At 38.5% G+C, this 22,649-nt stretch overlaps 1 protein-coding gene across 3 annotated transcripts in view; it reads left to right on the top strand.

The window, feature by feature from the left end:
- The window catches only part of kcna4 (potassium voltage-gated channel, shaker-related subfamily, member 4), a 51,140-nt gene that overhangs the window by 5,723 nt on the left and 22,768 nt on the right, over nucleotides 1-22,649 (top strand). Inside the window, exon 3 of one of the 3 annotated variants that reach the window (XM_034287618.1) lies at nucleotides 14,323-14,391. The exons of the other annotated variants lie outside the window; for them this stretch is intronic. The gene's annotated coding sequence lies outside the window, so the exon portion shown is untranslated. Of the gene's footprint in view, nucleotides 1-14,322; nucleotides 14,392-22,649 lie in introns of those variants that run through there. 3 annotated transcript variants of the gene reach the window in all.

Raw genomic sequence — 22,649 nt, 5'->3', positions numbered from 1 at the left:
TTGGTTAAAAAGAGGTTAGGACATGACATTGCAATGTTAAGTCCAATTTCAGGTCTTTGCAGTATCAGTTGTGAACATACACACCCCTTAAATTATTTGTTTGATATTGATTTATTGAGAATATTTACATTTTGGCTCTGATGCAAAAACATATTCAATTTGTGTTTTCAGCCTTCTCACAGTTGTTACTCTTTTGGACATGTTGTATGGGCTTTCCTTTGACATTTTCATAGCCTATGTTATGTGGTGTTGCATTACAATTGTTGCAAATGGAATCCGAAAAGTTTATCTATATGGAAACAATCCTTCTGTGGCTCACACTTGCAGAGTAGACTGACTAATGTACACACAGGAGCCTTTAGAGACCAACCTCTGTGTAAATGTACTCCCCCCCTCAAGGTTTCAATGTAGGTACCAATGTAGAAATGATGTAATAGGCCTCTACTGAAAGATAGGAACCCGGGTCTTTGTTTACAACACAAAATCTCACAGTGGATCTTTACAATGACCTGAAATAATCTGACAGTGTGAGCAGGAGTGGATTGTGTTACTTCATTCTAGGTATGGAGGTCCTGTTACACGTTACATGTATGCCAGTGCATATAGGGTTTCCGGATTTCCTGACTCGTATGAAGATAACAGTTGCCCTGTGACGATACAGCATAATGACAGTTGTACCACTCTCATTACATAGTCATTAAAAAAGAAAGACTTAAAGACAACATTGTTGTTACCTCTGTGAGTCTATATTCCTGTGTCTGATTCAGACTTTATTTGGATTTCGTTCAATTAAACATGAATGTAAGTAAGTTACATTTAAGCTACATGTATATACTTGGACAGGAAGAAATTAACTCCTGGCACAACTCTGGACAGGTAAGCACTTCCCAGTGTTGTCACATGGAGTATAACTCTGACTTTGTTGTCCCTTGGGGTGCAAGCGAAAGACCCTGCAGAGTAGTGATGTATTAGCTTTAGAATTAATGCAATACAGTGTCTATTCAACTGTAAACCTTTCGCCTCCTGGCGATGCTGGCGGGTCACTGGAAGGCTTGTGACCTACTGGTAAACGTTAATAGCTCCAGATGTGACATCAGCTTTGTGAGTTTTGAACAGGGTATTGAGATACAAGTAAGCAATGAGCTACTCCTCATGATCCATGGTTCTGTAGTGTTGAGGTACAAAATTTAGTCGAATAATCAGCTAATAGGGTCAAGTAGACATAGTTGATTTAATGAATATTCTGACCTTTAGTGTAAATGTTACACGTTATAAATGTAGGTTACTTTTAGCAATGAGTTTCGAGGGGATGTTGTATATGGCCAGCATGCCAAGGGCTGTTGTTAGAGATGACACGTGGCAAAATGATGTGCATCACCACATCATTTCTTTGCACGTCTGTAAATTCATGTTTCCCAATTGGAATAAGTACCCTTTGTACTCATTATGTAACACAGTTTTATGAGGAAGATCATGTTCGTACTAAGGGAAAGATGAAATCAAGCAAACTAATTTGTCACTCATGCCTAAAAGCAGCCACTCCCAGTGGATGTTGAAACCACCAATCCCAGACTAGCCGTGGTCAGAGCCTCCTTCTGTATTGATCAGCTTATGTAAACGTTAGTCTAGATTTTAAAATCCCAAGCAGGAGCTTCTTTAGTCCAGGTGTTCCCAATATGGCTGCCATAATTGGAGTCTGTGTAGACCTAGTTTCCCACTCTGCTGTCCTGCTTTGGAGTGACTGGAAGCTTTAACGCGGAGTGATTAATGCCAAGTCTCCAGGGTGTGCGTGTGTGTGTTTGTGTGTGTGTGTGTGAGAGAGTGTCTGTCTGTATGTATGTCTGTGTCTTGCATGAATTTGTTTGTGCTGTACATAAGGAGTCAGCCTACAGGCTGTTGATGACTCAGAAGGCAGCCTGGAGGACTACAAAGACCAAAATCCCCTGCGTAAAGTGCATTGGAGTTGCTGTTTTGTTGTTCACTTCCAATGTGATAAATGGAAGTGCACCGTTATTGTAACAGAATGCTGAGATGCCTTGTGATGTTTCTGAAAGATATGGTCCCATACATTGTCAAAGTGAAATTGTTCAAACCAAGCTAGGTGACACGGGGATGGCAGATAGAGCATGTGACCAGCATCCGAATCCCAGAGCCGGCAAGATGAAAAAAGTGGTTGTTCTATTAGCAAGACAGTTAACCTTAATTTCTCTCTGAGCACTCATTGTGGCTGTTCCCCTGAATTTTTCAATTTTGGAGGGGACTGTTTAAAGTTTTTTGTGTGTATGGATATCATTTTATCCTTTCAATTACATCAAGGTATACTTTGTTAAGGGTTTGTTAGTAGATATTGGTGTCTTAGGTAAACAGCTAAAGTATTCTCCTTTGTTGGAATTGTGATTGATAAACCATTTCAAACAAGTATTTATAAGTGAATTAAAACTGTCTATAAATTAATAATGAACAGTCCATATGCTACCTATGTCTTCTGCTTTTGCCCAAAATGATCTGGCCATTTTAGTAAACTCATGTTGTAAGTCATGTTGTAACTAGTACAGAGCAGACTGAATCAATGGGAGCAGTTTTTAAACCAACCAAGGTAACAGAAGAATGTCTGAGGGGTGGAGAAGGCCACTGTTTAGTTTCTATTCCTGACAACATAACATCCGTAGTTAAATTCTTTATGTACTTCTCGGTCCTTTCATAGCATTATTCAAATAAATGTTTTGTCTATTCTTTCTTCATAAGGAGCAATTGTGGGACTTTTGCTTCATGATCATTATCGTTAATTAAAAAAAATATAGAAATATTTCAAAAATATGCCAGTAAGCCCTTGAATGCTGAAATACTGTTGGTTTTGGCTTCCTCAAAGAGGTTTTGATGAAGGCAAGCAGATACGCCCCTAGGCAAATGCCACTTCTCTTATAAAGTAATCATTGCTCATAGGCTTTCTGTCTTTTATTTGGACCAGGTCCATAGAATTATTTTGGCACAAATATCACTTTTTTGGAGGATTACGCAGGAAACAACAAAGTTCTCTTTTAGGATTTTGTTTTGCTTCCCCAGCCCCTAACAGTAAGTCCTTTCTCCCTTAAGCCAAGTCTTGGGTTTTATACAACCGTGGTTTTCTGTCCCTCGTCAGAGGTATTCTGGAGCTGGCGTCTTGAACAACTGTTAAGTCAGTTATGGAAAAATCCCTCTTCATTATATTTTCATAAATAACAATTGGTTTATTTCTTATATTTTTCTACAGTGCGGTAGAGCGCATCTCCTTTTTATTATACAGCACATGAAGAACATGTTTGTTGCACATGCTGGTGGAAAATAAATGATTAAATATTACACTGAACTATTACACAGATGGGAGTCTGCTTTGATAACATTGCAAGCAATCTATTGTATACTTGGTAGCTGATAATATACTCTATACTGTTTATTGTAGTGATATTACTGATTCTAACTGCTGGACAGTGATTATTACAGCCCACACTGTGATTTCAGTGCATATCAAGAGATACAAAAGATGGACTGTACTGTAACTGCTCGATCTCTGGACGCGTGATAATTCTACTCCTGGACCAAAAAGCAAGGTCAGAGGAGGACTAAGCTTAATCTGTCTTCGGCAAACCGCCCTTATATCTTTTATGTTGATTAAGGCCTACTCTTTTAATGCTTCAAAAGTAACAAAATAACATCATTAAACCACAGAGCTGTACAATTAAAAATGTAATTAAAAAGGAACACTATTCTGAACGATGTTGCTTGAGTCATGTTTATTAACAATTAAGCTGCTGTAAAATGTCATTAGGTCACCAAAGCGTTCTGTAAACTCCAGTCAAATGTCCATCCCACCACCGATTATGCATGTTGTACTAAACAAACATTATTAGTTGTTTAACGTTCTTGTTTAGAAGAAATACATTATTTTTGAAAATAATATTAGTCGTTGACCTATGACATGTGTACAACGCTATGATATTGTCAGGCTTGTTTTTGAGTGGCTGACTTATTATTAGTCATCTCAGTGTTTGCCTTGGTGAGTTTCCGCTGAGTTAATTGGGACTTCGTGCCCTCCCTTGAGTGCCGGCTGAAAAATTGCATGTTTGAGGCTATAAATAGCAGATACCATTTCCTACTGTGTCGGAGAGAGATTTTGTATTTTAAAAATAACCTTTCTTTATGCCATTTGCTGTTGTACTGCCGGCAACCTTATTTCTGTACAGCCGGACTGTCATGGCACAAAAAATAGAAAACCCAGGGGTGTTAAATGAGCTTTGTCTTGGTTTAGGTCCAAAGGATGATGATACCGATCAAACTGTAAGAGATCCTATAAAAGTCAATGATACCTTTACTCAGAAAAAGTTGAAACTCATGACCTCTTCATACTTTCACTACTGAGTATTATGTAATTTCCAAATTGCTTATTGAAATAATATGGAACGTTAAAACCTGGAAGGTTGAACTATACAACAGGCTCTCTAGTGTAGCTTTAGAACCCAGATTGGGCAATCAGAGTTGATCAATCAGCTGAGGTTTATGCTTTTACACTATTGTGTTCCCAGGCATAATGTTAAAAACACTTTTCCCTCGGGCTGGGGGCCATGATCAGCTCCAGAGGAGAATGTTTGTGGTTAATGTAAGCATTATCATATCAACCGGGACTGGAATGTTCTGATAGAATCCTTTGTTTTGCATGTGCTGTGTGTGCATTACATGTCAAAGTAAAATGTGCATCTGTGTGTATGTGGACACGCATCTGTATAGTGTGTGTGTGTCTGTTTTTTCCAACTCTCACCCTCTGTTTGGAAAATATGTGTCAGGGTTGTACACAGTGCAGTTTTTCCCTAACAAACCACTGGCAGACCTCAGTGCTTTTAAAATATGAGAGATTTCTTTTGTGACTCCATCTGGCATTTACAGTACCTGTGGGTTGGAGTCAGTGAAATTCAACTGGAAGTTAGCAATGGAGGGTGAACTTGTTATATCTGTAACGGATCACAGTTTCTGGTCTGTTTTGATGTGCTACATGTTGTGTCCTTAAGTGGTTTCCATCCTCCAACTGCGTGGTGTGGTTTAAATCTTTGTGTGGTGCTGCATTATTCTTCACACATTCGGATTTGTTTAAAAATGTCACTTTGCCTTCATTTCAACATTTCACACAGTTATGGACACAAGTGCAGTTTTTTTATTATTTGGGTGTGTACCTGGGTTGTTCAGCAATTAGAGAAAATGTAAGTGCCATTTATAAATCTTTTTTAATTGTTCACCAATTTAACAATTTAAATCCTGTTAAATTACATGAAGCACCTTTTAAAATAAACTACATGGAAAATATGATTAATTCATGTTTAAACGCATCTCTGCTGTCTAATGTTGTATGGTTATAGTAACATTGTAATAACATAGTGCTAATAACTCTATTATCATAGAAATATTAATATACAAGTGTGTTGTGTGTTTTACACTCCATTTGATGGATATATCCTGTCATAATGCCTACATATTTTTCTAAATTAATTTATAGGATTGCTTATTAAATTCTAACATGGCTTCTGATTAATCTGGTATATTTTGCTTTAAATTGGGTTTCAAGCCACGTAAAATTCCCTATAATTGGTTATGTGAACATATGAATACAAGAACCCTGAGCCCTGACCAAAACAAAATACAAGGCAGACAATTTTTTACTTACAGTGGGGAGAACATGAATTTGATACACTGCCGATTTTGCAGGTTTTCCCACTTAAAAAGCATGTGGAAGTCTGTAATTTTTATCATAGGTACTCTTCAACTGTGAGTGAAGAGTATGCATTTCATTGCATGACATAAGTATTTGATACATCAGAAAAGCAGAACTTAATATTTGGTACAGAAACCTTTGTTTGCAATTAGAGATCATACGTTTCCTGTAGTTCTTGACCAGGTTTGCACACACTGCAGCCCACTCATCCATACAGACCTTCTCCAGATCCTTCAGGTTTCGGGGCTATCGGTGGGCAATACAGACTTTCAGCTCCCTCCAAAGATTTCCTATTGGGTTCAGGTCTGGCGACTGGCTAGGTCACTCCAGGACCTTGAGATGCTTCTTACTGGAGGCTAGGCTTACTCCTTAGTTGCCCTGGCTGTGTATTTCGGGTCGTTGTCATGCTGGAAGACCCACCCACGATCCATCTTCAATGCTCTTACTGAGGGAAGGCAAGATCTCGCAATACATGGCCCCATCCATCCTCCCCTTCAATACGGTGCAGTTGTCCTGTCCCCATTGCAGAAAAGCATCCCCAAAGAATGATGTTTCCATCTCCATGCTTCACGGTTGGGATGGTGTTCTTAGGGTTGTACTCATCCTTCTTCTTTCTCCAAACACGGCGAGTGGAGTTTAGACCAAAAAGCTGACCTTCTCCCATTCCTCCTCTGGATCATCCAGATGGTCATCCGCAGGTCCAGACGAGCCTGGACATGCGCTGGCTTGAGCAGGGGGACCTTGCGGGCGCTGCAGGATTTTAATCCATGACGGCGTAGTGTGTTACTAACGGTTTTCTTTGAGACTGTGGTCCCAGCTCTCTTCAGGTCAGTGGCCAGGTCCTGCCGTGTAGTTCTGGGCTGATCCCTCACCTTCCTCATGATCATTGATGCCCCACGAGGTGAGATCTTGCATGGAGCCCCAGACTGAGGGAGATTGACCGTCATTTTGAACCTCTTCCATTTTCTAATAATTGCGCCATCAGTTGTTGCCTTCTCACCAAGCTGCTTGCCTATTGTCCTATAGCCCACCCCAGCCTTGTGCAGGTCTACAATGTTATCCCTGATGTTCTTACACAGCTCTCTGGTCTTAATCATTGTGGAGAGGTTGGAGTCTGTTTGAGTGTGTGGACAGGTGTCTTTTATACAGGTAACGAGTTCAAACAGGTGCAGTTAATACAGGTAATGAGTGGAGAACAGGGGGGCTTCTTAAAGAAAAACTAACAGGTCTGTGAGAGCCGGAATTCTTACTGGTTGGTAGGAGATCAAACACTTTTGTCATGGAATAAAATGCAAATTAATTATTATAAAATCATACAATGTGATTTTCTGTATTTTGGTTGTAACTATGATAAAAATTATAAACCTCTACATGCTTTGTAAGTGGAAAAACCTGCTAAATCGGCAGTGTATCAAATCCTGGCTTACTGGATTCCACTGTATCTTTCCACAGCAGAAACATTTGAATGTAACAAGGAGGTAACTTTTGTTAGATGCTATATCTTTTATACCTCAGCGGATTCACACAGAAATTTCCAGAAAGCCTCTGTGGAAACAATTCTTCTGTAATAAATCACACCAACTAATCATGATCACCTGCTTCCAGACCCTTTGCAATTAGACCAAGATTTAGCTCGACCTAACTAATCAAGGAAAACCCATAGAAAGATAGCAAACAACCATATCAGTTTTTTATCAACTGTTTGCATTCGCAGCACCCCCTTTTTGTCCCCTCACATCCACTTTCTCCTACTCATTAATGAGGTCTAAATGTTTCAGCCTGGTCCAGACGCCTGGGCAGTGTTCCCTGGCTTACTGGATTCCTGGCCTAAGATAATTTGCAGATGCAATGTTTTACTATTTGTGCCAAGTAAACTGTACCAAAAACATTTTTATTTGCCTTTATTTATGCGTCATGTGTTATCATTTGCATGTGTTATCATCTGCATGACTCTAAATCTTTACTTAATGTGCGTATGTTATAGGCCATCTATTAATTGCTTCAACCTATACTCTATTTGCTTCATCTACACTTTATTTACCGTAAAGAGTGATTATAAAGAAAACTGATTTTGGTAACTACACTTTGTGGTCAGGGACAGTTCATAATTTACTGGTTCAACCCAAAGGTTTCATCTTAAAAAACACCCTCCTCCTCAACCTAAATTTTTTTTCATATGACCCACCCCCCTTATAAAACATACTCTAAAATAATATTTGCAGCCACACATGATAATAACTGTAGAAGCCCTACATTAATAATAGTGGATATTGACTTAACCACCTCAGCTTGGTACAGTTAATGTTAAGCTTTTCTGAATAACTGGCCCTGTATTGGCTCATGTAGACACACTATAGCATATCAGACATCTTGGGAGATGCATAATCCACAACAGACAGCACTTCAGTATCAGAAGTGCAAAAAATCCAGTCTGCCACTGTGCCTTTCTAGACATAATGGAATGATACATTCAATCAACAAATAACATTTCACTTCAGTTTGAACTAACAGCCAAGAGTAGAATGGAATAATTTGAACTCGGCAACAACACAGTTATTCACAGCATTGTGGCGTTGTTTGCAAGTCTAGATGGTATACTTTTGTTAACCCTTTTAACAAAATCAATAAGGGAGCTTTTGACCTACATGTCTTCATGGCTTAATTGTTATGCCTATCAACAATTCCTTTCAATTCGATTTCTATGGAAAACTGGTTCTGATTTTTAGGCAAAGTGAGATCACTTTCATCTCAGTGTGTTATAGGAGGAGCCTGGCCATTTAAATGGGGTGATCATGTTTGTTTCCTTGAAGTAGGTTTGTACTGCACATGAATTCACTGAAATCTGCACCAATTTTGATAGGCAGCAAAACAATCCACCTACATTATTGTCATTGTCACCCCCCACCCCTGCAGTACATGTCCCTAATGAAGACGAATGGATAAACAATAACTATCATGACACTAGTGTGGGTAAGGTCATATCAGTTCTATTGTTGTCCATCCCACATCTGAAAGCAGTGTCGCAAATTAGCTGATTAGCTGTCTGACTAACTTGGAGAAAACCAGGGACCACTGTAGCTAACGTAATCTTTTATGGACTGTACCTACTGTATTGCTGTTTGTATTCTGACATCGACATGTTACCACACCACAAAAGCACAAAAACATTGGAAAATATTTTGTGATAAACAAGAACAGTGGATCACCACACACAAAACTAAATGACTTATGGTTATTTCCTTCTCTATCACTCTCTCTCTGTCCCTCGCATTCCCTTTCTTTCTCACTCACTCTCCTTGTCTTTCATTCTCTTTTTTCCCCACTCACTTGACTCTACCTGTCTCCCACTGTCTCTCTTTCCCTATTTGTCTCTCTTTCTTTTTCTCCCTCACTCCCTCTCTTCCTCCCTGACTCTATTTTTCCCTCCCTCTACCTCTCTTACTCTCTCTCCCGTCTCTCTCAGACTCACTTTCTCCCTCCCTCTCACACTCCCTCCCAACAAATACACACACACATACACACACACACACACACACACACACACACAAACCCACAAATTAACAGCAGTCATGGGTAGATAATTGGCAAGAGCTGCAATCCATCGAAAACAATATGGCTTTATCGCTCTCATATGGATGAAGGTCATTGGCAGTATAAATGCATTCAGAGAAGAGGGATGGAAGTCTAGGTAGAGATGACTGCTGATATAATTTTTTTGCAGCATTGTGTGATTTATTAGGTGGAAAGCGAAGCTATAAATCAACCACTCTGGCATTTCTCCTCTTGTAAGGAGTCAGAGACACATCAATGTTTCTGCTTTTGGCTGTGCAGGCTTGAGAATCCAATGCTAGCTTGGCTTTGGCATCACACCATGGAGGGTTTTCTTATTCCAGTCACAAACCTTTGTTTTCACTTTTGTATATTTAGTTAAAATAGATGTAAACTTTCCTAAAATAAAAAACAAGACATTAACATATTACGATTATAGTTATTATTATCATGGTTGTGACAACTGCAGAATGATTTATGCCAAGTTATAGAGAAACACCTTAATTCTGTTCTTCATTTTTACAGTTTACTGAAAAGTGATATTTTCTGGTATTTTAGAAATAAATCTAGTATTTTAAACTGTGGCATTGGTAGCATAGTCAAGACACCCTGCAAAGAAAAATAAAAATTCCTTCTACTAGACTTGCCTGGTAGTACAGCCTCATAGTTTATAAAAGCAGATGACAGCACACAACTTTGTCTGTGGGAGTCGGTGAGTTGTAGATAGTTTGTGTCACGATCAACAAGGATTCTGCTTTTTAAGGTGGCATTACTAAGCTTCACGTCAAAATTGCCATTTCCCATTCCCAAGGTAGCGACCGGTCTTTTAAAAAGCCTTATTTCAGGGGCTTTTGAAGGCAGCATTTCATGTATCCTTCACCGATATGCTTTTTCAACACTGTGCACCCAATAAAATTCAGAATTAATGGGACACAGAAATCCTCACTTGGGAAAAACTTTTCCAAAAGTATAAGGACTAACGTTGTGAAGTGTAAGTATAATGTTTTTTTATTCATCAAATTCTGTTACATATGTTCTGTTGAAGATAATACTTTCATGTGATTACACCTTCTTTAGAAAATAAAGTCACAGTGAACATAATCAATTGGGTTAGCATTATAGTTGAGAAACATTAGGGTTCTGTGGTAACATTTTTAACCTTTTTTGAGATCTCTGATAAACACTGAGGGACAATTTCAGTTGGCACTCCACTTGATTAATGTAGCTGCACACATAAAGACACCAGCAGTATTAAAAATATATCAAACACATCACACAAAACAACAGGTTTTTACTATACAGGCCTATTGTCAAAAGGAATTTCTCGCTTTTAATATTTTTCTGTATAGCCTAAACCTGTGGGAGTGAATGCGTGACACCCACAACTTTAGCCCTAAAAAATTATAGTGGATACTGTAGCAAATGTTTTATCCACATTTTAGATAAGAAAATATCAGAGTAGCAACCTTTCTGTCATGTCAACCAACAACCCAAACAAAATCATTCCTTGTTTTATTAACTACTATCTATCAAAGTCAAATGTTTTCTCAGTCGTGTAGTTCACAGGGTACTACTAAATACCAAGTAAGAACCATAATCAGTATTGGCCTTGATTTTTAACATACAAAGAATTCTGGACCAAACCTTTGTTTATTGTATTATTATAAAAAAAAATATCTAAAATATTTACCCAATTATTTCCTTCCTCCTAGACAGTATTGTGATGCCCAATCACACTGCACATTCATCTAGGATGCCTAAACATAAGTGCCTGGAGGAGAGAACAACCTTAGAGCCAAAAACCACAGTTGAGCTTGCAGGCACCTAACCTGCCACAAGGAGTCGATAGAGTTTCACCTGGCATGGCATCCGTGTCTGACATTCCCTCACTAACAGACCCCTGGGCATTGTCTGTATGTCATGACCAGGTTGTGAACTCCTGGCTGCAATTAAACAGCTAAACTGTGATGCAATGACTTAACCACTGTGCCATTTTGAAGCCAATGAGCAGCCAAAATCTGAAACAATGATAGACAAACATTTTGCCTTCCCAAATGGGGCTGAACTAGATGTTCTTTAAACATAGACACCTGTGAATGGTTAAGATTTAGTCTGGTCCGAACCAGCCTTCATTTTTCCCAAACATAAATGTCTGTGATTTTCAAATCAAGGGTAGTGCATTAATCAAATGTTGTACTGGGTGTCCAATAATAGGCTATTCACTACGTAATTGAAAGTGAATAAAAACAAAACACAGAATTATTTGATTTGGATGAAGTATAGTTTATGAAGATAAGACATTAGATTATTTGATATGGCTAGATAGCTGGCATGATAGAAAGGTATACAAATATGTTATTGTCTTAAAAGTGATAGAAACCTTTGTTTCAGTAAACTATTCAAGTTGTGGGAGTACTTCATGGGATTCAAATTGGATTAGACATTGACTTACATTGGTTTAGGCTATATAGGAAAATAAAGACTTACATACTATAGTAAAAGGAGTGTAGTTTTTGTCATTTGTCTGATGTATTTAGAAAACTGCGGGTGTGTTTATGTAAGCTTTTAGTCTACTTCCCTTTGTAATTGCAAAGAAAATTAAGATTTGACCAGTTGACCGAAGTGTATGTCATGAAATGTACATCTTATAATCAATTCTGCTACCAAAATGTAGTATTACCGTTTTACAGTATAACATTTATTTTCATATATTTACTGTATTCCACAAAGGCTTATGTAGCTCTGCAGTCTTGAATGAGAGGTTAAGACACATGGAGACATTTCTGAAATTAAATCATTCCCTTTCAATATCTGCTGTTTAGAGATTAACAATTAAACTAATCATAGATTTAGCAATGTGTCAATAGTAAAGACCCAGACCATTTGTACATCATGGATTAGGGAACTTTCTAGCCAACAAAAGACAGGTAGCAGAATGTACTTTTCTCCATTTGTTTTCAGGGACTGAAGAGGGCAACTGATAATGTTTCACTTCCTTTGCATTGGCTTGCTAGGAGAAAACATGCCTGCCTGACTAATTTGGAGGTAATACATTTTAACACTATCTAATGAAAAGTGTAGGAAATGAAGCCAGCAGTTTTCTGTTCAATCCAGGCTTGTTGGCCAGCCAAGTTATTGAGCACAGCTAATGAGTCTGTTTAGTGAGCTTGCTAGATTGCTGCATGTATCTTGATGAACGGTTGGCCTTAGCAAGTCAAGGTACTCTTATAAATTCCACCTAGCACAGCCAGCAGAGGACTAGACACCCCCTGTAGCCTGTCTCCACTCTAGGTTTCTTGTTAGGATCTTACATTTCTTGAAGGTTTTTCATAGCCATTGTACTTCAACATCTTACTGGTTGCTCTTTGGGATTTTAGGCTGGGTATCAGAACTTTGTGACAGCTGCTGATGTAAAAAGGTTTACCCACGTTAATTAGGTAACTCTCATTTTCCTTTCTCGTATCCATTGAGTCGAGTATTACTAGTAAAAATGAGTATTGCACTCATACTGTAAATAAATTAATCAAGCCTGGACAGTTCCTCTAGAAAGTGAATCTTCTCCACATTTTGTTGAGTTATACTTCATTCTCTACACAAAATACTCCATAATGACAAATTATGTTTTCAAAAATGCATGCCAGTTTATTGACATTGAAAAAAACGAACTAATGTACATAAGTACTGAGACCCATAACAATCCAAATCAAGCTCATATCCATTCTTTTTCTTTTGGACACCCTTAAAATTTCTTTAGAAATTGTTTGAAGGCCATCTGTGGCAATTTCAATTGATTGGACATAATTAAGAAAAACACACACCTATCTATATCAAGTCCCACACTTCATAGTGCAGGTCAGAGCAAAAAACAAGCCAGGAAGTCCAAGGAACTCTCCATAAACCTCCAAGATAGAATTGAGTTGAGGCATAGATCTGTGGATGGTTATAAAACAAATTGCAAAAAATGGCTAAAGCATAGTTCTCAGGAACTGCTTGTCATTCATTACTGTGAAATGGAAGACATTTGGAACCACCTAGACTTTTCCAAGAGCTGGCCACCCGGCCAAACTAAGTAACTGGGCAAGAAGGACCTTGGTCAGGGAAGTGAACCCAATGGCAACTTTAATAAAGATTCAAAGTTTCTCTAAAGAGATGAGAGATCCAGCCAGAAGGACAACCATCTCTGCAGCACCATCAATGTAACTTTTATGATAGAGGGGCTAGATAGGAACCACACCTAAATAAAAGACATATGACATGCCTCCTGTAGGACTCTGAGAGCATGAGAAAAAAGATTATCTGGGCAGATGTGATCAAAATAAAACTATTAGGCCATGCACTGTATCTGGCAAAACAAGGTACTGCTCATTGCCTGGATAGTACCATCCCTAAGGTCAAGTATGGTGGTGTGGGCATAATGTTATGGGGCGGCTTCTCAGTGGCAGAGACTGGTCAGGTTTGAGGGAAGGGTGAACAAAGCAATGTATTGAGAGGTCCTGATCCAGAGATCCTCAGAATGCGGTTATTTCTCCATGACAATGACCTGTTAATGCTGGAGTAGATTCTGGTCAAGTGTGTGAATGTACTTGAGTGGCCCAGCCAATGCCTGGACTTGAACCTCATCGAACATCTGTGGGGAGACCTGAAGTTTGCAGTTCACAGATGCTCCCCATCCAATCTGGTGAAGCTGCCAAAGCCGTTAGTGCGGCCAAAGGCATTCCTACAAAGTACTAAATAAAGGGTCTGAATTCTTATGTAGCCTACATGAGAAATTTCTGATATTTCTGATATCTCTAAAAATGTGAATTCACTTTGTCAATAGTGTACATTGCTGGCAAAAATAAATCATATTTAATAAATTAAGTCTATAACAAATACATCTGGAAAAACAGGAAGGGGTCTGAATATTTTCTGAAGGACTGTACATTTGCTGAACGGTTAATAAAATGATTGCACTTGAATAAAGATAATGCTGTAGCCACCAGCACAGGCATTTGAGCAGTGAGGTAAATTTCTCCCCCCTCCTTTGTTTTTTACAGGTTGTAGGACATCATATCCTGACACACTGCGATATAACAGATTTTGGAGACACCCAGCCAGCAGGAAAATGTGATGAATGGAGTATAGGAAACATGAATACATATTGTTACTTAATCTGGTCACTCTCTGTACTCATTTTTATAGCTTTTTTCAATCTTTTTTATTGAAAATTAGAATTATAGAGAAACAGGTGGAGAGAAGAGACAGTGGTGAGGGGTGGAAATGGGTATTGAGCGTTGGTCATTGGGTGGAGACGCATATTTACATGAGCAGGGTTACCACTGGACCACAGATCGTTTTATTCAGAAGTATGCACCATCCCAATGTTACATGGAAATAGATTCACCAATGTTATTGTTGATCATGTGTAATCAACTTCATATAGCCCCCCAAAAGAATGGCAGATGGACACTAACACCCAAAGTTGACTTAACATATCAAAGAGCAAAGATAGGCATTGACAGAGCAGTCCCATTCACTTCATTCCAAATGTCTCTTTTGGACTCACTGCACAAAGTAATCAGACAGTTTAAATGCATAAAATTAAGTAAATAGACAGAAATACAGTGAAACCTTCCTGCAGAAAAAGTATTATAACGATACATACACCTAACATTCATACAGCTCCGGAAAAAATTAAGAGACCACTGCACCTTTTTCATTCCTTTCCAAAAATGTCGAAAAGGAAGGTTTTGAGTGAGGAACAGAAGGATAAAATTAAGAGACCATTGAATGCTTCTGTTCCTCACTCGAAACTTTCCTTTTCAACTTTTTTGGAAAGAAAAGAAAAAGCTCAATGAAAACGGACAATTGTTTTAAACTAGGTTATGCTGAACACCACAGTCTCCTCCATCTTTTTTTCTGCTCCATCTCACATAGACCCCACTAATCAATAATTTATTTTGTTACCAAATATTTTTATTATCAACGTTTTATTGATTAGTTGTTGCAGACTTTTGAGTGTTCCATAGTTTTGTTTGTCTCTGTGGGGCAGATTGCCAATTACTGAGGGCCACAGCACAGGGCAGAAACATTTTCAGGTGGCAGGAGTTTTTGGTCATAATTTAACTGTACTGGCCACCTGCCCTTTGCCTGAAGGAGGACAAGAACCTGCTCTCAAATTGTCTCTTTTGAACTGAGGAGCTGGCAGACCAACTCTCTGAAAGTGGGTCTTCACTTTAGTTGTAATGAATACATGAACTACTTTGATGAAAAGATCGTCACCATTAGAAAACAAATAACTGAATCCTTAAATAGTTATGGTCCTAAAAATCTCAGTTGTCCAAAAAATTTCCGGAACCTCCCTGATCAGGTGTCTATGGGGACACTTGAGTTTTTTGATACTGTATCGCTCGACACATTTACAAATTTTGTAATGAGTTCTAAACCCACAAACTCTCAGCTAGACCCGATTCCTACAAAATTACTTAAGGAGTTATTTCCTGTGCTAGGTCAGCCAATGCTGAACATAATAAATTGCTCCCTTTCCTCCGGATGCGTACCAAACTCATTAAAAATTGCGGAAATTAAGCCTCTTCTAAAAAAATCTAATCTAGATCCCGACATATTAAACAATTATAGGCCAATATCGAACCTCCCGTTCCTCTCAAAAATCTTAGAAAAATGTGTTTCCCAACAACTGAATGCCTTCCTAAAGACAAAAAACATTTATGAAATATTCCAGTCTGGTTTTAGATCTCATCATAGTACTGAGACTGCACTCGTGAAGGTAACAAATGACCTTCTAATGGCCTCAGACAAAGGTTCCGCATCCGTCCTGTTGCTTCTTGATCTTAGTGCTGCTTTTGACACTATTGATCACTCCCTTCTCTTAGAGAGACTGGAAACCAATATTGGGCTACGTGGACATGTTCTAGCCTGGTTTAAATCTTATTTATCTGAAAGATATCAGTTCGTTAGTGTGGATGGCATATCCTCTGACAAGTCAAAGGTATGCTTTGGAGTTCCTCAAGGCTCGGTTCTGGGCCCATTACTTTTCTCACTATACATGCTCCCTCTGGGCGATGTAATCCGAAATCACAATATTAACTTTCACTGTTATGCTGATGACACACAGTTATATATTTCAATGAAGCATGGAGAAGCCCCTAAATTAGCTATTTTGGAAGCATGCGTTTCAGATATTAGGAAGTGGATGACAGAGAATTTCTTGCTCTTAAACTCAAATAAAACAGAAATGCTCCTTTTAGGACCCAAAAAACAAAGAGCGTTGTTAGCAGATCTCACTGTGAACCTCGACGGCTGCATGGTCGTATCCCAAAAAACTGTAAAAAACCTTGGCGTTACCCTTGACCCTGACCTCTCTTTTGAAGAACATATAAAATATGTCTCAAGAGTTGCTTATTTTCATCTTCGAAACATCGCAAAAATTAGAAACTTTCTATCAAAAACTGATGCAGAAAAATTAATTCATGCTTTCGTTACTTCTAGATTAGATTACTGCAATGCTCTTCTCTCTGGTTATCCAGACAAATTAATGAATAAACTTCAATTAGTGCTGCACACAGCTGCTAGAATCCTAACTAGAACAAAAAAATTTGAACACATTACTCCTGTCCTGGCATCCTTACATTGGCTGCCTGTTAGGGTTAGGGCTGATTTTAAGGTTTTACTCTTAACCTATAAATCAATACATGGACTTGCTCCTACTTACCTTGCTGAAATGATCCAGCCATACATACCTACACGTAACCTTAGATCGCAAGATGCAGGCCTTTTAATTGTACCTAGAATTTCTAAACAAACAGTTGGCGGCAGGGCCTTTTCTCATAGAGCTCCACTCCTGTGGAATGATCTGCCAATTAAGGTTAGAAATGCAAACTCAGTGCAAACTTTCAAGTGTCTACTAAAAACTCATCTCTACAGCACGGTTTATAATTAGGTGTAGCCTGGCCCGGGGGCGTGAAGGTGACCAGTAGGCTTGATACTGTCCACCCTTGCTGTCTTGCCAGGTGGGCTCTCGTCGCCACTGGGATGCCCTCCCTCCAATGCCCTTCGGGGGAAGAGTCACTGGCTTGTTGTTGACTCTCTATTGCGCACTTGTGCAATTGGGCTGTACGCTGCTAGCAATACTCGGCCCTCATTCAGGGGGGTTGCGGTTGGTGGGTGTCCCTTTGGTTGATGCCTGGCAATGTGGTTGGATTGATTTCCTGCCTGTTGGGCCCTGTCCGGGGCCTCCCCCGGGTAGGGCCACAGTGTCACCGGACCCCCCCGTCTCAGTTTCCAAGGTGTTACGCTGCTATATTATTGTGCTGGGGGACATGAGGGATGTACTACTAACTTTTCTCAGTTTCCTCCAATTTTAAATTTTAGAAGGAGATGAGGTCCTGGTCCACACCGGCGGATTACCTGGTTTGGGGGGACCGTTGCTGTTCCTGTCCTTGTCCACCTGGTCATACTTCTGACCTAGTCTAAAATCGAATATACTCTGGATTTAGCCAAGAGAAATTTATTTATTATTCCAATTGGACTCTTAATATCTCACCCGGCACAGCCAGAAGAGGACTGGTCACCCCTCTGAGCCTGGGTCCTCTCTAGGTTTCTTCCTAAAATTCGACCTTCTTAGGGAGTTTTTCCTAGCCACTGAAATTCAACACTGCTGTTGTTTGCTCCTTGGGGTTTAAGGCCGGGTGTCTCTGTAAAGCACTTTGTGACAACTGCTGTTGTAAAAAGCGCTTTATAAATAAATTTTGATTGATTGATTGAAATATTAGGGACAAACAAAACCAACCAGTTTTCCCATCAAGGAAAAAAATATAAAAGATGAGTATGAAGACTTTTATTGCCAGCAGCAATATAATAGCAGTAAATATTTGTATGTATTTGACTGGAACATAGAAAGAAAATGAAAACAGCTGGGGTTTTTTGTATTACATTACAAAAGTGAGACACGATACTTTGGATTGTCTTCAATCCCCTGACCAATTCTCTCATTTCACTTAGAAAATATAAAGAGTACATTCAAATTTTGTTGTATGATATTTTCTTTAAAAATACAAAAACTAAATAATTTTTTACCCTGAAAAAAATATATTGTAATGTTACATTTTAGGTTGGAAAAAGTTTTAAGAAAAAAATAAGCAACTCTTGTGCTGTGGAATCTCCAAGATTACACAGGAAGAAATTACCCAATGAAGCTCCCAGTTTCCTCAACCTGTGAAGCACTAAAGCTGTCAAATCTTCTGGATATACACCACTGATAAGGGATCAGCTTACTCTAAATTTGAAGGAAAATGAAGACCAATGCCTTTTTTTCAGCTGGTGGTCAAGTAAAACAAATGCATAGATTAGGAAAAAGGTACAAAATAAGTTTTTTGATATCCCAGTAAGCAGAGTTGAATCAATTATTAGCACACCAGTCAGATATTTCTAAAAAAGGCTACCATTAAAAAATCAGCACTCAGACAAGAAGGACACTTGTGAGAGTAGCTACGGAGAGGCCAGAAATCCCTGTGAAAAACTACAGTTGTGCTCAAAAGTTTGCATACCCTTAGTAGAGAATTGGTAAAATATGTACCATTTGTAAAGAAAACATGAATGAGCAAACGTTGTGTATTGCCCCCTTTAGCATCAATGACAGTGTGTAGTCTTTTGTAATAGTTGTCTATGAGGCCCTGAATTCTTGCAGGTGTTATAGCTTCCCATTCATCTTGGCAAAATGCCACCAGGTCATGTTAAGTCTTTGACCGTCTTGCATGAACCGCACATTTGAGATCTCCCCAGAGTGGCTCGATGTTATTAAAGGTGCCTTATGCAATTTAATGGCACCTATCAGCAGTGAGTTGTATATCGGTTCTATAACTCCATTAGGATCTGACATTGTCATTACAAACCATGAGCATACTGACCTGTTTGAAGCAGTGTCACTTCCAACCATCGATGCTGGAACAATGAACACAGACTTTCGTTTCAAATGGGGGTTAAAGTTGATGGGCCCTTTCCATAACTACGGGACACAGAATAAACAAAGTAAACAGCTAAACCTCAAAACATAATCTATTGCGTTAGATGCCTTGCCATAATTCAGGGACTCGTTGATGGCTATCTAGTTACCATGAAACCATAATTGTGCTAGCTAGTGCTAGCTGGAACAATAATATGCACACTTTGGTCAGTTTGCACAAGCCTAAATCTAGCTAAAAGGCAATATAATTGCTTCTTGTGAGAAATTTTCACTTATGCATGAGGTTTAGTCAAACAACCCACAAAGCAAGTTATTTTTTTAAACATTTTGCACCAGGTTGTAACACTATTTTCCAGCCAGAAATGGAATCAAGGATTGTCTGCTCAGACACAACTTAGCTTGTTAAACAAATCAGCGCTCATATAAATAGAATAAACAAGAACATCAAATGATTTTCTACGTAGTATTATTGTTTCTCCGTCATCATCAAGTAACATAGATTTCCTTCACTATCTAGCCAACTAGCTAAATGAGCCAATGTAACCTACTTGTCAAGAAGAAAGGTAGCCAACTCTGCATCACTATTCACACAAACTTCAGCTCTCGCCATCAAATGCATAATGTGCCCTCTTTTGTCTTATGCTCGTGTTCCTTCTGTATATTTTCGTTTCTGGAGCATTTTACTTTGCAACCATGGCACTGGGGATAGTGTCAGTCCTGACACTCTGCCAGAGACAGTTTTTTAACGTTAACTGATGGTATGTAATGGTTATTATCTTATATTTTAAATGTAAAATGCTGCATAAGGCACCTGTAAGATCAGGAGACTGTGATGGCCACTCGAGAACCTTCACCTTTTTCTGCTGTAACCACTGGAGGGTCAACTTGGGCTTGTGCTTAGGGTCATTATCGTGCTGGAAAGTCCAAGGGCTTCCCATGTGTCTGCCAGTATTTTCTGATAACAGGCTGCATTCATCTTGCCATCAATTCTCACAAGATTCCCTGTGTCTTTAGAGCTCACACACCCCCAAAACATCAGTGAGTCAACACCATGCTTCACAGTGGGGATGGTATTCTGTTCACTATAGGCCTTGTTGACCCCTCTCCACACATAGCACTTATGGTTGTGAACATAAAGCTCTATTTTGGTCTCGTCACTCCAAATTACAGTGTGCCAGAAGCTGTGAGGCATGTCAAGGTGTTGTCGGGCATATTGTAACCAGGCTTTTTTGTGGGATTGGCACAGTAAAGGCTTCTTTCAGGCAACTCCATGCAGCACAAGTATCGTCGTATTGTGCTCCCTGAAACAACCACACCATCTTTGTCCAGAACAGCTTGTATTTCTCCTGAGATTACCTGTGGGTTTTTCTTTGTATCCTGAACAATTCTGCTGGCAGTTTTGCCTGAAATCTTTCTTGGTCTACCTGACTTGGTCTACCTAACTTTGGTATCAATAGATCCCTGAATTTTACACTTCTTAATAAGTGATTGAACAGTACTGACTGGCATTTACAAGGCATTCGATATATTAATATTTAATATTTTCTAAATATTTCAGTTATTTTTCTCTTACAAAAATGGATTTTGAATGTTAGTCTTGTAAAATTAAATATCAAACTGAATGAAATTAAAATGTAACATTTGTAGCTCCATAAAATGAGAGAATTGGACAGGAGGTTGAATACTTTTGCAAGGAACTGTATAGGTCTGTATGTGGTGTACGTGAGGTTGATTTGACCTTTACAAGGTCAACCTTTTATGAAGCTAGGGATGATTAGGTAGCCATGAAGATTTGAAAGCCAGATTGGAACTTTTTCTATTGAGAGTCAGGACACCCTTTTAACATCCCATCTGAAAGACGTTTAGGCAATTGTTTTTTCAAAGTGTAAGGACTGATGCGATTTTTAGTTTTAGAGTCTTTTGCACGTCATTCAAGTCATTGGCTGAGTATTGTAGGGTGCCCTGGTAACAAAGCTGATGGCAATTGTTACCAGAAACTGCATTTAAAGGTGCATATGGCAAGTAAGATTTTTACTGTAATACTAGAATAAATAAATAAAGCAATAAATAAATAAATAAAGCATTAATGACCAGAAGACATCTGCAGTTTATGTTTTAACTTAATGTATTAAATATTTTTTTCTACTAAATTGTTCTAAATGCTTGGACATTACCCATTAAAAATGTATTGCCAGTCCATCCATCAGTTTGCACTGACGTGTAATCTTCTTTACTTGCTAGACACTTTACAGTACCTTCCCCCCAACCAACACTAGCAACTACTATTCTGATCATGTTTCGTAAGTGTAGAGGAGGGGACAAGTCACGTTATTGTTTAAATTCAGTCTTGTAAACGTTAGAGACAGGATTTTACACAGTGCCCCTTTAATTTATTGAGGTGAATGTTAATGGCAACCATGTGAAGTCCATCACCAAAGCGTAGAACTGAAGGATGGTCAGTTTTACAACTGTATTGTATGTTTTGCAGCAACATTTTTTTTTTGCTCTTTCTTTGTTACTCCACTTTAATGTCCAAAAAAGCATAAAATACCTGAATATACAGTACCAGTCAAAAGTCAGGACACATTAGTTTTACTAAATAGTTTTACTGTTTTCCACATAGTAGAATTGAAGAATCCACATTGAAGACATCACAACTATGAAAACATTTTTGTTTTTGTTTCCACATTTTTTTAAACACTGTTAATATTTTGCTATTTTATATATCAAATCTCAAACTCTTTTTATCTGTCAAGACAAATGGCAACCAAGCATGAAAAATCATGTCACCAGAATAACCCTAACCCTTAATGTTTATTGGAGAGGACCATCAAGCTTGTTACTGTGCACCTTCACCACCATTTCAAGTTCAAATATTCTTCATACTTTGTGGGAATACCACATGAATCATTGCATAAAACCAAGTTTAGTTCAATTTAATGGCTATTCTATCAATATTTGTGCATAAAGGAGTTGCAACTGCCATTTCATGACTGCATTAATTTTACATAGACAAAAAGATTGCATCATGTTGAACAAACAAATTGCACATTTTTATAAAATGTAAGTGACTTTCCATCAGTCCAGTCGTGACTTTGTTTCTACATTATGAAATTAATCTGCATTTAATGGTTGGATAGAAACATGGTTACTGTCACACTCTTCAATTTCCCTGACTTGGTAATTTGTAAAGGATTGTGTTTTAAGGACTCAGATACACAGACACAGTGTATCTGAGTCCTTAAAAGATACAGGGAAAACAATCATGAAAATGTTTTTATCTCCCAATTTGGGGATCTGGTGACTGCAGATCATGTGTCTAATCTCCTGCAAAGAGAAATAATATAGTAGCTTTTGCATTCTAATCTAGTTAGGTTGCATAATATCAGTTTTTAATTTTAG

The sequence above is a fragment of the Esox lucius genome, chromosome 2, assembly GCF_011004845.1.
Source record: "Esox lucius isolate fEsoLuc1 chromosome 2, fEsoLuc1.pri, whole genome shotgun sequence".
In the NCBI taxonomy this organism is placed as follows: domain Eukaryota; kingdom Metazoa; phylum Chordata; class Actinopteri; order Esociformes; family Esocidae; genus Esox; species Esox lucius.
The sequence above is the reverse complement of the archived record's forward strand: the minus strand, read 5'-3'. Positions and strand labels throughout refer to the sequence as shown.